The sequence below is a fragment of the Pyxicephalus adspersus genome, chromosome 5 (assembly GCF_032062135.1).
Source record: "Pyxicephalus adspersus chromosome 5, UCB_Pads_2.0, whole genome shotgun sequence".
In the NCBI taxonomy this organism is placed as follows: Eukaryota; Metazoa; Chordata; class Amphibia; order Anura; family Pyxicephalidae; genus Pyxicephalus; species Pyxicephalus adspersus.
Window position 1 is genome coordinate 108,544,425 of NC_092862.1, and position 22,281 is coordinate 108,566,705.

Consider the following 22,281-nt stretch of genomic DNA (forward strand, 5'->3'; position numbering starts at 1 on the left):
TGATAACTTTTCAGTTACTTTCAAAGCCATTTGAATTACCACCAAAATTGAAGGAGGGGGCAGGGAACTTAAAAAAATTGTAATGTGTTTTTCTGACTATTCCGCTAACAAAAATGACATTTTTACAGAGAAAGCAACTTCATAGAATTCACTTGGCCATTCCTAATAGTTGGGTTATGGTGACTATCTTCGGACATCTCCCTACTTATATCAATAGAACATATTTCCAAAATACCTCCAAGGAAAGCTTATTCCTGTCTCCTGTTTAATATAAATCTGTGCTTTACCAATGCAATACGATGCAACAGATTCTTTTTCAGGTGCTCTCTGTAGACTTACCTGAAGGAATCGAGGGTTTGACACAACTGTGTGCTTAATGAAAAAGTCACAGGTTTGCTTTTAGCCTCAGACTGGTTTGTTCAGTTCTTGACATCAACAAACCTATCCACTAATCTAGCTATAGGATAAGGATGGGGTCATATAGGAGCAATGTTTTAAAATGACCATCACATTTTTAAATGATATTCAGTAGAGCTGTTTCCAGGGGAAAAACTTTAGTAGATTTAAAAATAGTAATTGTTTGCCAAAGACCGCAATATAATATTTTAGAACTTGCTCAAAAATGACTGATGAATAAGATGTTTTATAGGAAAACTATGCAACCAAAAGCATATAGGCAGAAAATACACAAAAAAAAAATAATGCAAACACTATTTGTGATTTGTAAGAGTTTGTACAAAGTATTTGAATCTAATTTTTCAACAACTAAATGATTTAAAATAATTTAAATTTACTAAAGCCAAATCCATAAAATATAACACTGGTTTGTGGCAATCATTGGTTTTCATCTCTTTCAGTCCCTTAAACTATGCTATCTTCACCTTCACCTGGTGTAGTTAAAGCATAACATCTGCTGTTCTTTATATTATCAAAATTAAGAAATTGCCTGCAGTTCTCAATGATTTAATGTAGAAATTCAGAAAAATGTGGAAGGCACAATATTTAGCTGTTTGTACATGTGTATTGAGAACTAGTCCCTTGCTTGGGTATGTTTTACTTCCCCATTTTCCCTCTTTTTTTGCTAAGTTGTTTTTAAATGTTGTATTTATAATTTTTTACAGTATTCTCTATTGTTAAATTTCATATCTTTTTTTACACTGTTTAATAAAAATATATAGCTATTAGCAAAAACAAAATTAAATTATAACTTAAAAAAAGTATGGTCTATTCTGATCATTTAATTTTCTGACATCTTGAGGTATCATGATGATATGCCACTCTTTGCTCTGTCCTTTTGTCATGGAGTCATGGGGGGGGGCTATCAGATTAGGTGCATGATAAGATAACCGTACCTTTTGTGAAATAATATTGCTGTTGAGGGCTCCCTTGGATAGATTTCTTTACTTTCTTTACATCATGTCTGAAATAAATGTATCTAACAGTGTAAATAGCTATTTTCTTGCAGCATGCCTTACTGCTTAAATACAGTGGGCCTGATTCATTAAAGTTCTCAAAGGTTGGACAGGATTTACTTTTATCAGTGAACCTGGGTGATTCAAAAAAACTGAAATAGATCTGGTCCGGGATTCAAAACATTTGCTAGCAAATATCCATTCCAGGATTGCTAGATCACCCAGCTTCACTGAGGAAAGTGTATCCTCTCCTTGGAGCCTTGAAGAGCTTTATTAAATCAAGCCCAGTGATTTAATACTTCACATGTGAAAAGAGATTAGAACTCTAATCTAGAAAGGGCTCTATTTATAAAACAGGGAATCAGACATTCCCTCGTGGGAATCTTCAAGGTCCATTTAATTCAATGCCAGTAATTGATTCCTACCACAGAATGTTTGAGGGAATGCCAGATTCCCTGTTTTATAAACTGAGCCTTAACTGCTAAAAAAAAACTACATATGCAATGCCATATTTGCAATATAATATCATGTAATATACTAAGCAATACAGTTTGCAATATAAAAAGCAAATTTCACGACCAACTAAAAAAGTAGAAAACATTTATTTTTATTTTATCTTTCCACCCAGGCCATATCAAATAAAGAAATCATGCAAAACCACTACACATTCCCTTGAAAAAAAACACCTTTCAAAAAAAGTTACTATGATCTGGTGTGGGTCCCAGGCTACTCAAACAGAATTGAGGTGTTAACGTTACTGAGACTGGAACTGTATTTACTGAATCATAAATTTAGATGTATGCCACTGGGAGCTGTCTGAACTGTCATCATGAGACAATTCTCTCCAACTAATGCAGAAAGAGAATGGCTGGATCTTTGGAAATACAGTCGTGTACATTGACACATCGCCTGACCCAAAGCCAAAAGGAATAAAAGCTGGACAGAATTCCTTAAAATTCCATTTTTTTAAATATTACATTTTCCACCTATTTTTGTAGAAATAATTGCAAGATCCACTTTAATAGAATGACAGATATGTCAGGTAGGTTGTTCTTCTGTGTGATACAATGACACAGATTACACAATATTTATATCAAAGTAACTGTTTAATATGTTTGCTGCCAATATCCTCCACTATTACCCATACAACATTTAACTCCTTCTTAGTAATGCTGACATTTATAAAAACAAATATAATAAATAAATAGCTGGAAAATAATACATTTTGGGTTTTCTAAAGGGGTTTTGTATTTATTCTTTCTTTTTTGTAACGGTTAGAAATTTTTCATAAATAGAATTTAGATTTAAAGCATTTTTTACTATTGGCAGATGGTATGTTTCTTTTCACACATTTTACTTTTCCTTTCTTCTGACCACCTGCTGCAAAAGCCAATTTACAGAGATCTGTAAGCTGAAATTTACAGAGAAGTCACGTGCCATCTTGGTGGGTAGCTACTTTGATTGAGAAAGCAAACCCTCTTTAACAATTCCATTAGTATGTTGTGTAAAGATCGTCTGACTAAATCTTCATCTTCTTTATGTATCTTTTAATTTAACATTAACTCTATGAATATGCATACCCAGGCAAACTCTATATTGCTTTCTAAATAGACATAAGAATTTAACAAATAAATAAATATATAAACATATATAAAACACCTTATCGGACATATCAGTCACCTTTGCCATCATTTGTATGCAGTGTGAATCCTTGTGAACAGTTATTATACAAGTAATTTACATATACATTTTTATATAATACATAATATTTTACATTATAATTTACATAAACTTTTTTCTTTTTTTTATAAGACCACGTAAGCCTTGAGCTGTCTTTTTCCTTTTTTTTTTGCATTGACAGCAAAGATAATGTGATAACTTTGATTGCGCGCACCAGCACACACTTTTTGTTCTTCAATAGAGTCAATGTAGATACCTAAACCAAACTAATTTTTATCCAGATAAAATTGTTTGACTTCAGTGGATTTCAAACAGAGATTGTGACAGCAATTCTTTCCAGAACTCAGAGCAACATGAACTGAAGTTGTTGTGATTACTATATCAGCAGGCTCTTACATAATTAACAGAGTTGAAATGTCTTATTACGAATGTAACATTAGCTACTTGAGCATAAATATTTTTATCAGCTAATTATTGTAACAATATGACAAGCTCCACTCTCTTGGAATTATTCTCATCAGCAGTTAAATATTTTGGCTTAATTAGGTTGTAGTCTACATAGCTGCCATGGCAGCCAAAAGCCCTTTATTTTGTACTTCTCTGATCTGAAACATACTCTCTGATTATATATATATATAAATAAATATATATATATATATTTATATTTATATATAGTATTTATTCATTATTTTCTTTTACTGGAACAGTGTCATGAAAGATTAAGTAATAAATCCCCCATAACCATTCAAGTCAACTCCTTGAGATACATTTGGTAAGAATGAACTAAAGCAGTACTTTTGGTTTCATGAGTCATGTTGGCTTCCTATTATGTTTACCCTTCACACTATAATTACGTGTCAGACAGGACTGAAATCCTCCTCTTACCACACCGCTGACACCATGACCTAGTTTTTTTTCAAAGGACACTGGGCCATGTCATTGCATTAGTTATATAACAAGCAGATACAAAGGGAGATATTATTCTTACTTTGCAAAAAAAAAAAAAAAAGGATGCAGAATTGGCCACTGGCTTAATATATATATATATATATATATATATATATATATATATATATGGCTCCAGTCACTCCTTGTGTCTGATTAATCCATAAATTATCCATAAATAAAATTTATCCATAAATAAAATCCATAAATCAGACCCTCTAATCTTCAACAGCCAGCTACTAAGTAAATGCCCCTCATACTAGCATAACAAGAAAAGTGCACAAATACTTACCTTAGATTTCCACTCCTGACCCATCCATCTAGGCTGATATAAAGTTATACAGGATTTCAATTATGCCTTAGAAAAAGTGTGGCACTGGCCTGCAACCTTTGAATCCTATCCACATTGCCTGCAGTTTAAGTCCAACTAAACCCAAAATTACATAACTTAAATTCTTAAAGTAAGCCTGTTGATTAGTAAGGATTATAAATAGTACCTGTGTAAATGAATTTTACCAATTCAATAACCCATTGTTGAGCAGGGCACACAATTACACAGTGAAAACTGTTCGGTACCTTTTAGTTTACTGGTAATAGCTTGACGTCCTACAACTGCTCAGCACCCACTTCTTGGGTACAAAAAGTTCCGCACCTCCCCATGTAAACACATAGTTTTGTGATGCCGAGATCCTGGGAAATGTAGTCTGGCATCTATTGTTTTTCCTATTTTGGGTGCCACAAGATGGCAGGTGATTGTCCCTCCCACTGACTGAATTCAGGCATGAACAGAAATGTTAGTTGCACAATAAACAAACTTCAGAACTGCAGAATGCACATTTGGGCTATGGTATCTAATCCATTATTTTGCTTCTGTACACTGTTTGCAATTACCTATGAATCCTGATTGATAATAAAATTTGCCTTGTTCAATTTTGGGATGAGTTGGCTTCAAGGAATTTGCAGATGCATGCCTCGTTGTGTGCAGGGCTACCCTGGCAACAAAATACACTTCCATTTCTCTATACCATAGTATTCTCTCACATTTTCTGTGCAACATGTATTACCAAACTTGTTATTTTAAAATCTGAGTTCAAAAGTCTATTTTAGTGTCTTCAGTGTTAACAAGATTATTAATTTTTAACAGCATCTGGCAATGTTTGTATTAGTAAGGTACCTAACTTGAGTTGATTTGTTTGGGGAGGGGCCATATGGTATTGACTTTGGGTGAAAATTTAGGGACTTGTGTTGGGTGTTAATGTAAATATTACCTTGTTAAAGGAGTCCATTTGTGACTTAAAAATTGATTCTTTCTTGGTGACTAATACAAACTTGCATGAATCAATTCTGTTGTATTTATGATCTCTGGTAATCATTCAACTGAATGATTGAAGTTCAACTGAAGCCACAGCTAAATAGCTATGCAGCCAAATAGGCAATATAAAAGCCACCAACCTTGTCAACAGTCTTGTCCTTCTGTACCAAGTTCTGATCAAAAAGGGGCCCAGAAAGTTTACCTAGTATGGGGCCCAGGAAGTTTACCTAATATGGGGCCCAGAAATTTATGATGCCGGCCCGGCCTGCAGCCATTGCTGAAGTGTGAGTCAGACAATGAGCCAGTGAGCCATTACTCAGTCTGGGTGGAAGATTTACTACTGGGACTCTGGGAGTGGGGCACACAGGTCCTCTGGTAGTAGGCATTTGACACTACTGGTAGTAGAAGCCTACTACAGAAGTATAAGTCAGGGCCATTAAGTCAGCCATTACTCAGTCTGTGTATGGAATTGTGCTTCATGCTGTGCCTTCAGCTTGCTGCAGTGTAATGTAAAAGTTGCAGTGCAGTCATTCTTCTGCTCTTGTCTAAACTAGACCACAGCCTGCACCTAAGGCTCACCATTGCTGCCTTAGCCCTTTGCTCATTTCAGTTTAGCAAGTCAATTAGCTCACTAACTGCAGCTCAGACAGTATTGAAAGATCTCTTGTTTCTGAGCCATAATGAGGTGCAAATGGAAAAATTACATCTTCTTGCCTCCCTTCTTGGAGTTAATCCATTGATGGATTGTAATACTGCACAGTTGGCATTGTTAAAGCATCTATTTAGCTCTGTAATTATTCTGTCTAAAGTTGGTAAGAAATTATGCCTTTGAAATTCTTCATTGGTTTGTAACACCAGCTGTTGCCCTGATGTACTCATTTTAATCTGATCTTCAGCTTCTATCCAGAATGTAGAACACATGCTATTGTCATATTCCCATTTTTATTTGCTTCAGTTAAAGCTTTTTTAAAGGTTTACAGCAAAAAGGGAGCTAAAATCTGCAGCATACAATGACTTGGCAAAAGTACTGTTTTTATAGATTTCACAAAAATTGTGCTTATTTTAACTTTGTGGCAGAAATGCATCTAGTGACTGTTTTTCAACTAATAGAGAGTTCCCAGGTGTCATTACAAAGCACTGAGCATATACAGCACCCCCATCAACCAATTAGAATTCAGCTCTCCGCTCCCTATGTAGGACTGTGAGTTTCTCATTCTGATTTTTGCTCTTGATGAAAGTAGGGACGGAGAGTGTGCTAGAGGATAAGACAGAGGTTTCCAGGTATACAAAACTTTTGCAAACAGAAGAAAAAACATTTACAGTAGAATTCCAGTCTCCATGAGGCAGGATCAGTTTTTTATTGAGGAAGAGGCTTCCTATCTGCTGAGCATGATTGCTGCTTTTGTCATCCCTGTTAGTAGCTTCTCAGTGTCACTCTGCTCATAGCACAGTGAGACAGAAACCACCCTTTTTGCATAGCACAGACTTTGCATTTAAATATTTTATTTTACTTTTTTTTACACATTTCTTCAAATTTTAACTGTATTTATCACAGCCTATACTGAGAACACTACATAAAGTTACATACCACAGAGTTTATAGCTGTGACCCTGATGTTTCTCTATTTTTCAAAGTTTACAATGTATAAATTGCTTTAATCTTGCCTTCTCATTGACGCTCATGCATTTCATTGCAATTCATGTGCAAAAATGAAATGTCAATTTCACTCATTACTTGTAGTGTTAGTTGTTTGTATTGTCCACTCTGAAGTCCTAGTACAAACAGAAGATAGGACTTTTAATAGGATGCTACGAGAGCCGTGGTCCTTGGCTGGGCTTTAGGTGCTTTTAACTTTTGCTGAGGTTACTTATAAAAGGAATATGACATGGCATGTTCACCTTCTTTGACACAGAAAAAAAAATGTTTGTACTGTTGTTTTCTCCAAAAACCAATGTCCTTTGCTGAAGAAAATAAAAAATAAGTTGGTATAAAAAGAAAATAAGCAGGTTGACCACAGATAAATTGATATCTTTCCAAGCATCCCTGCATGATAACCAGATCTAATATCCATGCTTTGTGTTTGCATGCTTTGCTTGTTAAACTGTTTATAGGATTTTATTTATCTTTTGTACCTGTAGTATACAGCTAAGCTGTGTGTGTGGTTGTTGTTGATATATATATATATTTATATATATATAATAAAAAATTAAATATATGTGTTTTTGCTTTGGTGGTTTCTGGTTGAACACTAGAGGGCAGCAGAGTGGGTGCAATGTTTGCATTTTACCTACAAGCAAACTACATGTGCCATCATGATTTCTTGTATTTTGCAACATGGATTCGGTTTAACACTTAAACGCTGAACTCTCTACAGCACAATTGGATGGCTACAAATATACAGATTCTGAAGGGAACATGGGTTGTAGCCACAGGCACTAAGGACTTTAGTCTCTGCAAAAAAAAAAAAAAGCAAAAGACAGAACACAAAGTAACCTCATGCAATAAAACACTAAGCATTTGAAAAAAAAGAATGGTTTACAATATGCTTACAAAACATTCTGAAATACAAGGAATATTGTGACCAGCAGCATCTCTGGTTAGAAGTGGTGGAAAGGGTTGGTAGGGAATACTTTTTATGGAGAGCGGTTCCACTTTGTCAATTTTAAATACTTACCTAATGGATAGATACTTACATCTGCTGCACATCTGGTAACTGTGTTGAATAATGCTACTTCTAGCAATGAGATGTTGTAAATATTTAAAGTGTATCACTTTCAGCAGCTGAGAGGAACTGCTGATAATAAAATGACCTAAAACAAAAAAAATATATTTTTCAATAAGATGAATAAAATTTAACTCCTTATTACCCCTTAGTTAGACCTAGCTAGTCCAAATTACCTATTTCTACTCTTTTTGTACTCTTTTTCCTATTCATTTTTATTTCTGTTATTTGCTTCTACTTTGACCATGTTGTTTTTATTTTTTAAAATATGCAATTTAAAACAAAATTTACAAATAACTTTGTCAGAAATGTAAATACTTTAATAAATAATTTAAATAATTTGTAATAATAAACGGAACAAACTAATATTAATTATTTAATTCATTGACTATTATTATTAAGAGTATGTATACATTTAATTTACAAAACTATTTTTTAGTTAAAAACATACACTGGTTAAAAAACAAATTATTACAGCTTTTGTCTATAGTTTACCAAGAAAATATATCAATTTTTTTCCCCCTTCACAAAAAAACAAATGCATGCACTATTTTGTATTGGCAAAGTTCTCAGCGAATAAACAGACCCATAGTGATATAGGAGGTGAAATGATTAATAATATATTATTGGTAGAGCAATAAGCCCTGATATATTACATGGAACTGTCGCTAAAATAAATTTAAAGAGCTGTTCCACATGAGTTATTTGAATTTATGTATATGCATTATACTGGTTCATACTGTACAGTGTTAAAGAACTGAATGCACGGCTAAATGAAAATCTCACATTAACAGAGCAGCGTTTGCGTGACAATGTATCTGGAGAGGAAATTGTTTACATTGCAGTCTGTATGTATTTTTAGACAGCTGTAGTGCTTCCTAGCTGCAGAGGAAGCAATACTGAAGTTTCTGTAACATTTTCATGTACATATCTTTAACACAAAATGTTCTGTTTCTCAACCACAAACACGCAACATTCTTGCAAATGCATGCATGTGACAAACCAAATATGTTTTAATTGTCAGCTGTAATATTCTTACATACCTTTGCATATGTAATGCATATAGTCATATAATTGAGGGAAATTTGTATTAGGGAGGGTACATTTTAAATGATGTTGTTAACTCAAAAAAAATTGCACTTTTTATTTCTTAAAAAAAACATGATTGGATGTTTTAATAAAATTAAATGAAAGGAAGATTTTTTTACCTGAATTGTGCTTTAAGGATAACTGTAGTTTAGATATTTAGTTTTAGTGACACCTACAAACTCAGGTTAGGTGTTATAGATAGGCAGTTGTTTTTTTACACAATTTATTAAAATAACCAGCAACTGGACACATTTAGTAGTTTATAACCCACATTTAAAGTCAAAAAGCACAGGCAGAGGTTTTATTGCAAGAACTGAGATACTGCTCAGTATAAACTGTACAAATGTCATGTATCAAGGAAAATTTTTAGTAAAAGGACTTGCTTAGTAAAAAGCCCCCTTATTGGTTGAAACCTGTTGACCATAGTTTAAAGGCCATGCAGTGCATCATGGTTTAAAAAAATTCTGCAATCTGCATATAATTTGCTGGGACTGGAAATCTCAAACCTAAATGGAAGCCAAAAACCAAGCCTTATTCCTAGTGAGAGGTTGGTTTGGAGCATTGTGCAGGTACAATTTAATATCCTGTTTTTATGCTTCAAATGTTTTTCCAGTTGAAGAGTTACCTAGGTGTTGTCTGCAACAATGTATAGCTAACCTACAAAAGGCATATTTTATATTTGTTTGCATTATGGATAAAATTGCTTTTAGTGACAATGTTGGTCGTTCTTTAACCACCTGGCCGATAAACCCGACCTTGGTACAGGGTAATAACACTTGCAAAAAGCGTTAAACCCGTACTTTTTTCAGGTGGTTAATAAACGTTGTATTGTAATCTGATTGTCATACATTGTATGACAATTGGATTACAATTGTAAGAATATACTCACCCGGTCCCCGCAGCTCCTCCGGACACGTCCTTCCTCTTCTGTGTTCTTTCGGCGAGTGCAGGGACGATCACCAGGGTTTCCCGATGACGTCACTGCATGCGTCGGTGCGGGCGGGAGGCGGAGCGGGAAATTCAAATCACTTTTTGTATTGAACTCAATACAAAAAAGCTGTATTGAGTCCAATACAAAGAAATCCTTATATAATATATATATAATTGTATTATATATATATTATATAAGCTACTGTACAATTACATTACATTATACACTATTTTTTTTTTTTTTTTTTTTTTTTTATGTTTTATAAAAAAAAATTTTATTATTAAATGTATAAAATTTTGGACATATTTTGGTGATTTATGCGGTAATTTGTTGTAATTCGGTGAATTGTAAGTAATTATTGAGTAATTTGGTGAATTATAGCCTACAATCTAAAATAAATTTCCATGCAAAAAATTTAACACTTTTTGCATGGAAGTTTGAAAAGAATTAGAATACCTGGCGTTCGTGTATGCATCCCTCGGCGATTCCTGATGATGTCCGTGCTTGCGCCCGTCGATCGGGGTCGTAGCTGGAAATTCAAATATTTTGTATTGGATTCAATACAAAGTCCTGTATCCAATCCAATACAAAATAATACAAAATATATTTATGTGATTTTGTCTATAGGTATGTGACGTTGGCCTGTTGGACACTAGGCAGGTTTTTAGAAAAATATATAACTATACAGTATACTGAATTATTGCATTTTCAGTATTTTTGATTTATTTATGTATTCTTGTTTAAGATGATTTTTGTGTTTTTTATTGAATTTTATTAAAAGTAATTTTTTTTTTTTTACATGATTGTGTTTCAAACTTTTTTTATATTCATAATATCTACTAGACCCTTGTTCGGACATATTTCTGTAAGTTGCAGGTCTACAATTTAAAAAAAAAAATTAATGAAAAACAGTGTACCGCTTTTGGTACAGAAATCTAGACATCAGTGTAACACTCAGGAGGTTAATTCAATTTTCTACATTTTTGGTGCATTAAAAAGGAAATAAGAGAGAAGAGGAAATAGCAACAACAAACAATAATGCACCAACCTAAATTATCTTTGCTATTTATTTAGGCAACTTTAAAATTCACAACATTTTATATATATATTTATAATAATCCAGAATATTATAACAACCTTTTACGTATTTAAATTGAGCTTTCCTGCATTGTTAAAGTGGAAAAAATTTAGAATACTTCAAAAACTTTGTGCTCCAAATTAACCAAACCAAAAAAGATTGGCCTCATCTCGTTTTTTTTTTTTTTTTTTTTTTTTTACAAAGTTCTTTAACCTTTAGGAAACATCACTTCCTATGGAGCCTTTCCCTTTTTTGCAGCTTTTACCCTGGGTTTTTGTTTTACTGTCTTTATACTCTACAGCAACTACCTATATAAATCTCCATCTGGTAAAAAGTGGTGGCATATGTTATGGCAAAATTGTGCAAAGTATGAATAAATAAAAAAATATCTAACCAACCAAAGGGCACTATTGATGTCTATTTAATTATAAAAGACTAGGAATTACAGCATTTATGACCATATCAACGGATCATACCTTAAGATTTTCACAGCATGCACTAGGAAAATCTTAGGATCTCCTCGGTTGTTATAAACAAGGTATATATTTCTCTTTGCTTTCATTGTCTACATGAGTAAGTGGAGAGAAAGTATACACCTAGCTTGTTTGAGACAGAACCCTGATTAACATCTGTTGCTGATTTGTTCAGGTATTGTGGGCACAAATTCCAGGTAACCACAAAGTAAGGAAATCTAAATTATATTCTATTTATTTTCCAGTACAATTCACACATGATGAATTCTTTCCTGTGTATTCGTATTTGAATAAGGTGTTGACAGCCTCCCACTGTATTGAATAAGTTGCAACTGACAAGCTGTAATTAAGTAAAATACCTTAACACTGTAAATATGTTGTGTAATATAAAGGTAAAAAGTTTATAATGTACTGACATTTATTTAGGCCTTTTTCATAGGTAGAACTAGTGATTTATTGACAAAGCATGTGTATTTCAAATATACAACTTATTTTTCTTACAGTAGAGATATACATCCTTCATAATAATATTGCATTACATGTCACTTTCACTTTTAATATTTGTTTTTGTCCTACCTTGTATAGAGCTTTTTTGGTTTTGGGCTCCACTCAACTTCAAATCAGAAGAACAAATCTACTGGAACAAAAAGATGTTGATCTTGATGTTCTTCTGTTGTTGCTGTTCAGTTTATATTAAATTAAAGCAACTGCATGAACCACATTGATGCAGTCATTTTAAGACCCCTAGTAAATATTCATGCATGACTGTAAAATTGCATTATTTTCAGTAAATAATTGTGTACAGTAGTTGGTAATCAATATTTTTTGCAATCATAATACAGCTCATTGCAGAAAAAGATTGAATAATAAATGCAAGAAAAAAAATGATTGGATAACTCTGCAATGCACTTAGCTCATTGGAACATGGAATCCAGCCCACTTCTCCCTATTTATACTGGTATGGCCTTCCTCTCCCAGCTATTTGTTTTCTGTTAATCTTTTAATCCCAATTGTAGGTGCTTATACATTGTGTGAGAGGCAATGCTGAGAGCATAAACCCCTCCCCCTTTCCTTGCTAAATTTTACTATTCTGCTATCAGGGCAGTTTTTTACACAGACACTTGCTAAACTTGTGGAGTCACAAAGCAGTAATTTGAGGAGCACAAACACAGTAAAAAATGAGCTAAGGTTTGTGATTTATTATGCTGGCAGCAGAGGCAGAGAAGAACTGATAACAAAGGTTAGACCCAGTGAGAGATACAAAAAATTAAAGACCAGTATCTATGTTATTGGGAAAAAAGTACATTAGATTGTTCTTTTAGAAACTCTTTAACTGTATTTAAAAGAATGTACTAAAAGATCTTTGGAAACATACATAACAGGGTGAACACGTCATAGAATTTATTCATGTATAAGGAAATAAATGAAAAAGTACACAGCCATAATTCATGGGGCAATGTTTCCACCAAGTCAAAAAATATTGTGAAAAGGGAATAAAAGGCAGTCTCTGAATATGAAAATGTTTTAAATGTTGTCAAATAAAAGACAATTTCTAATGGAAAAATATAATTTCTGATTCATTTCTGTGGGTTACTGCACATTTTCCCATTGCTTTCTGCCAGCAAAACATATGGCAGATATACTGCATAGAAAAGATGAATATATGATTGCTGTAATCATTTTTTAAGTGAGATGTGGTACTTAGCCAGGGTTCTTTACCACATCCCCGGGATGTAGGCTTACTGCTGTTTACTATCAGCTAGATGTGTTGGATTAATAAAGGTTTCTGTAGGGTATCTGTATGGTCATGGAGTTCAATTTGATGATGATTTGGAAGGCTCCAACACGTCTTGGCTCGGGTTTACAGAAGGATAACTTGTCTGTCTTCAACACTATCTAATAAGGAACAGACTTATCCATCATAAATTCTGAATCTCTTGCCCTGGAATACATTAGTTGCTGTAGTTAGGCCTGTCAATAAACACATTATATATATAACAGATGGGATTAATATTTTGGTGTATAGAACATGCCCTAGCTTACAGTATGTTTAAAACTAGTGGCACCGATAGACATATAAAGTTTTACATAGTGGGAGTTTACCTATATGTTATGCTGATGATAGGACTACGTGACTCTGATGTTCAGGAAATGGAAAATATTTCTTTTACAGATATTGGAAAGATGTCCACTTTAGTATTGCTATACATAAAAGTCAGATAGTGAACCTAGGTCTTGACTGATTTAGGTGAAACTGTAAACACGTCAATGCGTGTGTAAGGAAGGGGAGAACTGGCAGAGAATTCTACATAGGCAAGAATGCACACTTTATAGAGCAGATAACTCTTTTAGATACTGGGTGTGTATAGCCCACCAAGGACAGGCAAATGGGTTCTTCAATGCTTCTGGAGTCACCAAGGTAAATACACACTTGCCCTAAATACCTTGAGCTTAAAAGTTCTCTTAGAGGACAAGATCGACCCCAAAGCATAGATGTAATCCAGCTCCACCACGTCAGCACTTGGTATTTGGTATCTATGATGGTGGAAAAGGCTTGAAGAATGTGAGGTCCTTAGATCTGAGATGCTGAAATAAATTGTGAGCTACTGAGAAAAGAGTAAATAGCTTGAAAATTCATGTTCAAAGTAATTTCCATTCTTTGACAACCTTTGGCCATAAATCTAAATTATAGTAGTGTATGCACTAAGCTGACAGCTATCATGCTTCCTGGCCTTGATTCTGACAAACATCACAAAGCAATCATGAGAAATCTCCAAATTGAGGAATCAGTAACAACTGCCTATGTACATTTCCTACCTTTTGTGCGATTTTCTCTTACTTCCTTTTGTGTAAAGAAAAGAGGTGATGGAAAATCTCTCTGAAAGAGTTTACATGGAACAACTGACAGTGTTTATTCCCTACCCTATCAAAACAAAAGTTATGGCTTTTATGCACTGAAAATACTGAACGTTCCCTGTTGCGAACTTTGTCAGACATCCTTGTACAGATTTTTGCATACTGGATAAAAGTCATGCAAAATGTGGTAATATACACAAAGGGGGGTTAGAGAACCACAGTTTTGCAAAAAAAACATTTTCTTCATTTTTATCTATACCATAACAAGCTTTTCATTTGGTCTGTCCAACATTTACAATCCAGATTAAACTTACCCAAAAAAATAGCTAGCATGCCTACTGCATGTGAGCATGTTGGTAAGTGAGCTGATCTCCTTATTATTTGACCTCTTACTCAAATAAAAGGTGAGTATTCCTATTTGTGTTCATGCACTGTGCTACATAAGGATGGCAAGCAGAATATAAAGATATAAATCTATACTTAATGAATACTATTGGGTAAACATGGAATAAGCTAGACATGTAATATGACATAAATCTTACTTTCAGGTCAAACAGTGCTTACTGAAAATACATTATTATGTTTCCCCAAAGTTTAGTGTGGTAAATAGTCCAGTTTACATTGAGGCTAAGTGATTGTTTTATAAGCGATACACTAAACCGAATAGCAACACTCATACTGTTCAATAGTGTTGACAGCTTGCATCTACTACAGCTCATTCAGCCAAAGCTTCCTAATGAGTTACAAACTTGCATTTTTTTTATCTGTATATAATGATTACATTCAAGTTTTCATACAATAAAGGGGGCAAAAAGCAAAATGGAGTGTAAATACACCCTGTTTCCCCAAAAATAAGACTTACCCCGAAAATAAGCCTTAGCATGATTTTTGAGGATGCTCAAAATATAAGCCCTACCCCAAAAATAGGCTACAATATATATAAATACATTTTTGGGGAAACAGGGTACCTGTAAAGTACTTAACACGATAGTGATCCCGCATCATCCTTGCCCACGGCGACCCCAGGGATCGCGGGCGGCATGGAGAAGACCGCTCTAGCAGGCAGCGCAGTCACTCTGCCCGCAACGTGTCTCCTCTCACTTGTGGAGGGATCGGTCCCGGCTGAATGGCATCCCCAGCATCCCTGCAGCCAGGCACAGTGCTGCACGCACCATCAGCATTCCTGTGGGTATGCACAGTACAGCATAGCCCAGGGGTCCTCCTGTAAGAGGCGCGCACGCTACTAAGTGCGCCTTCTGTACCCCCCACGGAGCGGGATATGTATAGTTTGAATTCTCTGCTGCCAAATCGGCGGCAAGGGATTTATTATTCAGTATGTTCCTCCAATCCAATAGCGCCAGGTAGCACAAGGTGATTGGGCAATCTGCCCATTTAATGAGACCCTGTCATTAGCACCCTTGCCCGTTATAGCCTCTGTGTTATTGTGTGCTTGGGTGCATTGTTATGTTGGATTACCATTTTGACCTCTGTTGTCTTCCCCTGTGTCTTGTCATCAGCTCAGACTTATTACCAGCAGCGACCCGGTCGGATTATTGACTTTGCATGAACTCTGCCTGCCCTGACTTTGGATTGTCCCTGACTATGCCTTTTGCTTTATCCTTTTGTACCTCGCTGATTGGATTGATCTGTTGTGTTTGACCATGGCCTGTACCTGGATTACGGAATAAAGTTTTTTGAAAGTGTTCCCCGGAGTTGGCTGTGGTTTGTGTGCCCAGGTACAATTATAGTACCATTAAGGCTGAGTCCAGATATGACCGACGATGATTGCAATACTACATGGCATTTTTGTATTCTGTGGGTTAGTGCACTGCAATGATAGGCATTGTAAATTGCACCCCAATGTATCAAAGCCACACAGTTCAATGTACTTGCATTACAACTCTCAGGAACCCACAGTAACGCATTGTTATACATTAGGCCTGATTTCTTAAAGCTCTCCAAAACTGGTGAGGATACACTTTCATTGGTGGATGTGGGTAATCCAGCAAACCTGGAATACATTTTTCTTAAAAGTAATTTGCTCTTTGTTAGCAAATATGTTCAGTCCTGGCCCAGATCCATTCCAGGTTTGCTGTGTCACCCAGCTTCACTGATGAAAGTGTACCCTCTCCAGTCTTGGAGAGCTTTAATAAATCAGGCCCATTGCGGTGTGCTATGTTAAGAAGAAGAAAGTACAGGTCAAAGGGGATGCAGTGCATTGGCAGCCCATTCATTTTTAGTGCACTGCATGTTAGCACACAAAAAATATTGCGGACATGCACCTTAGAAGTGTAAACCCAGACTAAACCCCAAGGAAAACAATTTTTTACATTTTTAAATCTACAGTTTTCATTAAAACAATGCCTGGTAACCATTTAATAAAGGTTCTTTTTCAGACACTGTCTTCTTTAGGGTGACGCTTTATTCCTGTCTCCCAATAGTTCTCCAGAGGCCTGGAGTGGGAGAATGTAGTGCAAGGATAGTGGAGTGGCCTCCATGACTGGCAAGTGGTAGGGAGCAGGCAGTGCTAAGGTTAACAAATTTGCAGCGTGGTTAGGAGGGGGGGTTGGAGTGGGGGGAGTTACGTAGTTGAGGGCGGGCCACCTTGGCATCTTCTGGTAGGTAGGAGGTGGGCCCTGTGGCTGTAGCTGGGCAGGCCTGCGTGGTGATGCAGGTTGAAGACAGAAGGAATTCCAGGGGCATGCCTGGAAGAGCTGGCCAGCTTTTGCATAATGTGGCCAGCTGCAGCAGGGGGACAGATGCATGCAATGCGGCCAGGCTGCTAGAGGATGTTGCTTGGACCCTGCTGGCATCGGCCAGGCAGGGGATCGCGGGGGGACCAGAAGAGGAATTCCCAGTGAGTGGTGCGGCGTGTGGCTACCCCGCCTGCAGGGGTTCGGATGTGCCTGTGGCCGCACCTGAAGAGGACCTGTCAGAAGGAGAAGTGGAAGCTGGTGAGACTGAGGGTTTTGGGGGTGGGCTGGGGGGGCTTAGGCGGCCAATGGGTTAGCGAGGAAGTTGGGGAGGTGCCAGGGTGATGAGGAGGGGTAGGGGGAAGTGCAGGAGGTGTTGGCTGCATTGCGGGCAGTGTTACTAAGGGTGGGGCAGGGGGGGCAGTGGGGGAGGGGGTGGTGGCTAGTGGGGGCCAGAGCCGCCTTTTAACGGGCGTTGAGGTAGGGGTCGGGGGGTCAGATAGGGATGAGGTAGTAGGGGAGGCAACGGCGGGAGTGGATGTGGATCAGCGCCGGAGTCAAGGGCGGTGGGGGTTGGCACGGCAGATGGACTCATAGCAATCTGGGTGATATGACAAAAGGAGAGGTTTATGTGTGCTTTGAGGGGCCGTTGGGGGCACACTTGCAGCAGGAAACGAGGGATCAAATTTGGAAAGGTGAGTTTGTGGACCATTTTACCTTGCTGCCATTGGAGAGATTTACCTTGGACAAGTCTTTGGGCGATAGGAAGAAAGAGGAGGAGTCACGGCGACACAGGTTGATACCGCGTACGTTTGAGAACTGGTTGCAGGTATTCGCAATATTTGCCAGTGTACGGGAGAAAAAGATCCAGGGTGGTGTTCTGCCCTTTTCTGTTATTTGGATGCCATTAGTGAGGCGCAGAGGGTGTATGGGGGGGAGGCTTGGCTCAGATATGATGAGCAGTTTCCCCATCGCAAGGCCTTTTGTCCTTCTAACCATTGGGATCATAAGGACATTGGGCTTTGAATGAAACTGATGACCCCAGTTAGGATTGGGGGCGCGCAGCCCTTTTTTTGGGGGGGGCGGTGGTCCATCGACCTTCCAGAAGAAGGGTGTGTGTTGGGACTTTAACGAGGGGGGCTGCAAGTTCGGCAGTGCCTGTTGTTTCAAACATGAGTGCGCAAAATGTGGAGGGATGAATAGAGCGTCCCGCTGCTTCAGATTTGGCGGGGGGAAAAGGTCCGAATGCCGCTGGAAAAAGGGATGATGCCAGTGAAGGTAGGCCCCATGCGGCTGTTCCTAAGTAGGTATCCGGACAGGGCTGCGGCAAAGCTCTTGGTGGAAGGTATTTCAGTGGTCTTTCGGATTCCTTGTTCCCTGCGGGAGCCACTAGCGTTGGCAAGGAATTTGAAATCGGCTAGAATTCACCCAGGGGTGGAGAGGGAGGAGCTGAGTAAGGAGGTTGGGCTTGGTAGAATGGGGGGCCCGTTTGTTGATCCGCCGGTGGACCGTTTGGTGGTGTCACCCTTAGGGGTGGTGCCTAAGAAGGAGCCGAATAAGTTTCGGCTCATTTACCATTTGTCATTCCCATCAGGGGCTTGGGAGAAACGAGGCCATTGACCCTCAACTTTGTTCAATCTCTTAAACAACATTTGATGCACTAAAGTGGGTTAAGAAGTTTGGGAGGGGTGCCCTTTTGGTGAAAGCAGACATAGAGGCGTTCTTCCGTTTATTGCCAGTTCATCCGGATAGTCAAAATTTTTAAGGTTGTGATTGGGAAGGCGCCTTTTATGTAGGCCCATGAGGTGCTCTTTGTCCTGTGCCTTATTCGAAACGTTTTGTGCGTTTTTGGAATGGACAGTGAGGGAGGCGGCTAGAGAGGACATCGTCATTCATTACTTGTATGACTTCCTGTTCATTGGACCACCGGAGTAGTGTCGGTAATGGTTTTGAACAAAAAATTTGCGGGTTTGGCCTTTTGTTCAAATTGTTGGGGATCAGGGATTTGAGCAAGGAGTGTTTAGTTAGACAGATAGTTAAGAGTTTTAGAAGGGAAAAACTCAGGCATTCAGGTGGGTGATGTGGTCTGTGAGGGGGGTCAAGTTAAGATTCGTTTGGCTCGTTCCAAGGCGGATCAGGCAGGTAAGGGAGTGGATATTTTTTTAGGGGTTTTGGGGGGACGAGTTTTTAGCGATCAGGCCAGGAGGGGGTTGACCTTTGTTGGTACATGAGGATGGTTTAGCATTGTCTAGATATCAATTTTTGGCCGTTTTTCGAAAAAATGTTTGCAGACAGAGGGAGTAGAGGCAAAGGAGTTTCCGTCTCATTTCCTTAGGATTGGGGTCTAGGGCGTAGTGGGGGGTGTTGTTGTGTTATTCGGGGGGGGGAGGTTGGTGGAGTTTTTTGCATTATGTAATTTTGCTGTTTATTATAGGTGGTGCCCAGTGCCTAGTGTGGATCATTGGGCATTCCTAGGTGTGCCGCGGTGCCAAGCAAGCTGCATTACAGCCTGACGGTCGGCAATTGGGAATCCCTCGTTCAGACGCTGTGATTCGGTAGATCGGGGTGCCCGACATGCTAGGGAGCAGGGTGCTGCCTGGGATACAGCGGTATTTACAGTGGGATAGGAGTCCTAATGTTGTAGTGTTACATGCAGGGGGGAATGATCTGGGGAAGAGACCAGGGAGGGAATTGGCGAAAGATATAAAATGGGATGTCCTGAGACAGTGTACAATGTTGCCAGGGGTTGTGGTGGTCTGGTCTGATGTGGTGGCCAGGAAACAGTGACGTAGGGCAAGGTCAGTGTCTGGTTTGAACAAGGCCAGGGTCAAGTTGAATAAGACGGTGGGAGGTTTTGTTGCCTGTAATGGGGGGGTGGTAGTGCGTCACAGGGAGCATGAGGTGGTTTGTACTTGGATAAGGACTGGGAACACTTGTTAGAAGTTGGTATGGTTTTATGGTGTTTGTGATTTCAAGAGGGGATCCAGAGGGCAGTCCAGGTTTGGCGGGTTCGCACAAGCGCAAGGGGTCGCTCTTGTGGCGCCGTGGCAGTGAGGTCCTCAAGGGAAGGTAGTTTCTCATCTATTTCAGTGGGGGTAAGAGGCTCATTTTCAGTATGGGTCTCTCTGGAATTTTGGTTATTGGTAGTTTGATGAGTCTTGTTTGAAATGGGCTGCGATTGCTGCTGATATCGTTCCTGAGCTTTTGGTGCGGCTGGGAACATATACATCACGGCGGTGCAGACCCAAATAGGTTTGGGGGTATAGTAGAGGGGGCCTTCAAGGACCAGTAACCAGGAGAGTGGATTTATTGAGTCAATGTTATAAGTAAAGGTGGTATTTATGTATTTGTATTGTTATTTGCATTGTTATTTATGTTAATAATTTGCTATTTAGGTATTTATGGTTATTTATTTGTTTTGGTTATTTATGAAAACGTTTATAGAATTTTTTTTTGTTTTAAGAAATTGTGTTTAAAAAAAGGCCTTTCGGCCATCTAACCATCATTTGAGTGGAGTGTCATTTGAGGGGTTTTTTGTTAAGGGGAGGGCACTGTATGCAGGGTCTCTACATTGTCACAGTCATGTATTTTCACAAAATTGCACCGGCTTCCGATACAGATACAAGTCACCATTTTAACACACATATGCAGGATGTTATCATCATACAAGAACTTGTCCTGAGAAATGCCATGCAGCTATTTTTGGAGAGATTCCATGTAGACAGGAAGTATACATAAAGAAAAAAGCCTGCAAAATGAAAAAAGGCATTAAAAACTTACGCTCTAAATATATTCAGTTATCCAGCTGAAGGTATCACCTACATTTATTTCAATATAGGAAAATGTACAGTATATTCTTTAAAAGCATTTACATACCCTTTAATTCTGCAACAACTGAACACATACACAGTTACAAATAAGCTTAGCATTGCCAAGTTTTTTTTTCCTTTTACTTTTTACTAAGGATAAAGTTACTTTAAGGCAGTAAATTGATTTACTACAGAGATTACAATCCTTTGGCTACACATGCCCTTACCATGATGTTACATATACTATATTCCCTTTACTTTCAATTTGTTAAAATAATAATAGGGATTGTGATTATTGAATTTAACATATATATCAAATATATCCCAGTGTGATTATGTGACAAAATATTTTACGCTAGGAAAGACCTACATTTCTGTTCTTGTTCATTTTTTTTAATGACAGTGCTTGAATGGATCAACATTTTCAACAAGAGCAAGTGAGGTAATATCCACAGGAATTGTATGTTTATATTACATACAAATTATAGACATATGTGAGGAAGGAGCCTGTTACCATTTTGTCATCGCAAAATCATATTCCTTGAAAAGGAGAAAAAAAGGTCACTATGCTATTGATCTAGTCCATTTTCTCCATCAATTATGCAATAAGTATTATATGATTACTTTGATTTAATTACAGTCACTTTGGCTGTCTGTATGGAAGTCTTATAATGCATGTTTTATTTTTCTATATATTATTCTTGGAAAGGGGTTAAGCAGACCCATGCAGAGTTCTTTTGATAATAGGAATCAAATGACATGAAATGAATAACCTTGGTGGTTTCATTTAGACATTTATATTCGTGACTTAGGAAAAAGGCTTTGAAATTAAAAAAAATATAACTTGCTAATTGCTAAAGAAATCTGCTTTTTATGTCAACTTGAACAATGATAATATAACAATAATAGAACCTAGATGAAAAAAATGCTTACATACTTTTTCATTCTATTCAACATTTAAAAACTTGTTTTGAAAAGTGAGCTAAGGTTTATATAAAGTAGATGTTTAAAGCCGTTTTTGCCACAGGGGAAGGCGTAGAGACAGATGTGTAAGGACACGCTCAGGCATTTCTATGACCTTGCTATTTTTTTTAAACAAATTGATATTTTTTTATTCACAGTAATTATTTGCAGACAGTCTTCCTTGAGAAAACATAAAGAAAAAAATTATATACGATGATGTCATGCAGGTATTGGAAAGCTGTGACCCTTATGCTGCTGGGGATTTGCAAGTTCTACTAAGACTTTCCAACAGTAGAGGTGGATAACTATATTTCATCT